The sequence below is a fragment of the Marmota flaviventris genome, chromosome 5 (assembly GCF_047511675.1).
Source record: "Marmota flaviventris isolate mMarFla1 chromosome 5, mMarFla1.hap1, whole genome shotgun sequence".
NCBI classification, from domain to species: domain Eukaryota; kingdom Metazoa; phylum Chordata; class Mammalia; order Rodentia; family Sciuridae; genus Marmota; species Marmota flaviventris.
This window is the reverse complement of record NC_092502.1, coordinates 6,969,964-6,972,801: the sequence shown is the minus strand read 5'-3', so window position 1 is coordinate 6,972,801 and position 2,838 is coordinate 6,969,964. Positions and strand designations below refer to the sequence as shown.

Sequence of the window (2,838 nt, the reverse complement as noted above, 5' to 3'; positions counted from 1 at the left end):
GAAATATAATATGAAATTGTTCTTTACTAAATAATTTTAATGATTTTATTGGTGCATTATAATTATACATGGTAGTTTCATTTCAAAATATTAGTATGTGCATGAAACTAAATTGCCACCTTTCAGCCCCCTGTCCTTCCCCTTCCCCTCCCCTTTCCTATTCCCTGACCTCCTTCCTGTTGTAATGGCCTTCTTTCTATTTATTTGTTGTTTTCTAAATTAGCACTGTGCAGATAAACATAAGGGCGGCCTTCCCTGGGGGTTTACACATGTGCACAGCATAGTTGGGTGAATTTCATTTCTCAGCACCTCCTCTCCCCATCCCTGCTCAACACCCCAACCCTTCCACTCCACTGTCTTCCCTTCTTGAGGTCCACTCTTTTCCCCATTCCTTATTTTGTTCTAACCCACATAAGAGAGAAAACATTCCACCCTTGGTTTACTTACTCTGGCTTATTTCACTCAGCAAGAAGTTCTCCACCTCCATCCCTTTGCTCCACCTCCATCCATCTACCAGTAAATGACATCATTTCATTCTTCTTGGTGGCTCAGCAAACTCAGCCATATTACTCCACATTTTCTAGATCCATTCATCTCTTCACAGGCTCCTGGCCTGGTCCCCTATCTTGGCTCTTGGGAGTCGTGCTGTAAACGTGGATGGATGTGGCTGTGTCACTATACTAGGCCAATTTTAGTTCTTTTGGATGAATACAAAAGAGTGGGACAGCAGTGTCATTTCGGGGTTCCATTCCTAGTTTTCTATTATAGCTAGTGTTTTCCAAAGTATTATTCCATGCTGCAAGCCCAGCTGTCGAATTACACATGGCACAAAGAACAAGCATCTTCTAAAACAGAAGGCTTTGCCTCTGCAGGTCACAGACTGGGCTCTGAGGAGTGGACTTCTATTTTATTCTTTCAGAGACAAGAAGCCCCTCCAACCTCCTTTTGGATGATGTCTGCAGTATGTAGAGAACCAGTCACACTTCACAGACAGACAGAATCCCGAATGGCGGGAACACATTCCTGTCCTTCTCCTGTCACTCTGCTAAAAGGTTTGCCACAGAGAGACTGCATTTTGTTCTCTGTCCTAACCCTCCTCTTCTACTTCTCCTACTGATCTGTGCCTCCTTCCTCCTTTCCTTTTGTTCATTGTGGTTTTTAGATCTTATTAGCTAGAAGTTGGGGTTGTCCTTGTTGGTTTTTAATGAACTAAATATTTCCTGATCAATGTTAACTTTACAAAAATAAAAAGCCCCCAGGAAAACTAACAGTTTAGGGAAGGACAGATAAATTGACAGCAGTAAAGGAGGCTAGGACGGAAGGTGATAACAGGAAAAACCTAGGAGGGCTGGGGAAATCTATGGCAGGTGCACCATGAGGAAGGAAGGGGTTAAAAAGACCCATCTCTCCATTCACTAAAGCATCACCAATTGGGTTAATGTGGAGACACCCCAAGTGGTGACCTGGGTCAATGCATGAAGTAAATACATGAGACCTCTTACCTGAAGCCCCCACAATGAATGGGAGGAAAAATTGTCAGACATCCTCTCCCCTCTATTCTACCCTCCCCTCTTTCTCTTTATTCTCCCTCTCCCCTCCCCTTCTCCTCTCCCCTTGCTCTCTCCCTCTCTCCCCTCCTCTCCTCTCTTCCATGAGACACTGTTTTCCTGCAGTGTGATCAGAGCAGTTGACTTGGGGCACAGGTGCAGAGTGATTCCTCAGAATAATCAAATTTCCTGGATTATGATTCTTATATAAGCTGCTTCTAGGATGTTTTTCCATTGAGAGAAGATGAACCTCTGTAGACAAAGGACCTCCCTGGACATGTTCCCAGCTGACCTCCTCTTAGCTATCTGTGGCCATTGCATCTGAACACAACTTCAGAGGGGGAGAAATGTCCAATAAGACCAGAGTGACTCACTTCATCCTCAGGGGCTTCTAGACATCCAAGAATGGAGGCCAGTGGTCATTGTCTCTTTCCCGTTGGTCTACACCTTTGGCCTCCTAGGGAAAATGTCCATCATCACAGCTGTGCTTAGAGACAGCCGCCTGCTCACACCCATGTACTTCTTCCTGAAGAATTTGTGTTTTCTGGACCTGAAAACCTCGGTCACCATCCCCAAGGCACTGGCTACCACCCTACGGGGCCCTAGGGTCATTTTCTACCTCGAGTGTGTGGCTCAGCTTTACATGTTTTTCACACTTGCTTCAGCTGAGTGCTTTCTGCTCACGGCCATGGCTTATGACCAGTGCGTGGCCATCTACAGGCCCCTGCTCTATGGGACTATCATGAACCATGGGTGGTGCTGGCCTGCGAGGGCAGGGCCCTCTACTCGGCCTTCCACACCGTCAACACCTTCTCCCTGCCCTTCTGTGGGCCCAACATAGTGGAGCACTTCTTCTGCGACATCCCCGCTCTCATGGGGCTCTCCTGTGCTGACTTCCACCCCAGGGAGGAGATGGGCTTCGCCGTGGGCAGCTGCATCATCTTGAGCTCCTTCGCCCTCACCGTCCTCTCCTACATCCGCATCCTCTCCACCCTCCTACGGATGCCCTCGGGGACGGCCGCTGGAAGTCCTTGTCCACCTGCTCCTCCTACCTGACCACTGTCCTCCTGCTTTATGGCAGTGGAAGCTTCACCTATCTGAGGTCTGCTTCTCAGGACTCCCCCACCCAGGGTCGCCTAGCACCGTCTTTTACTCCATCCTCACCCCTTCCTTGAACCCCGTCATCTCCTCTCTGAGGAACTGAGACATGAAGGTCGCGCTGCAGAGGCTGAGCTGTCAGCGGAGTCTGAGCGCTGGGTGCTGCACAGCTCGCCTTGGTCCAGAGGTCTGA

The 2,838-nt window shown here is 48.5% G+C and overlaps 1 pseudogene; it reads left to right on the top strand.

The window, feature by feature from the left end:
- Nucleotides 1-1,894: 1,894 nt before the first annotated feature.
- Nucleotides 1,895-2,838, top strand: LOC139705888 (olfactory receptor 10A7-like; annotated as a pseudogene).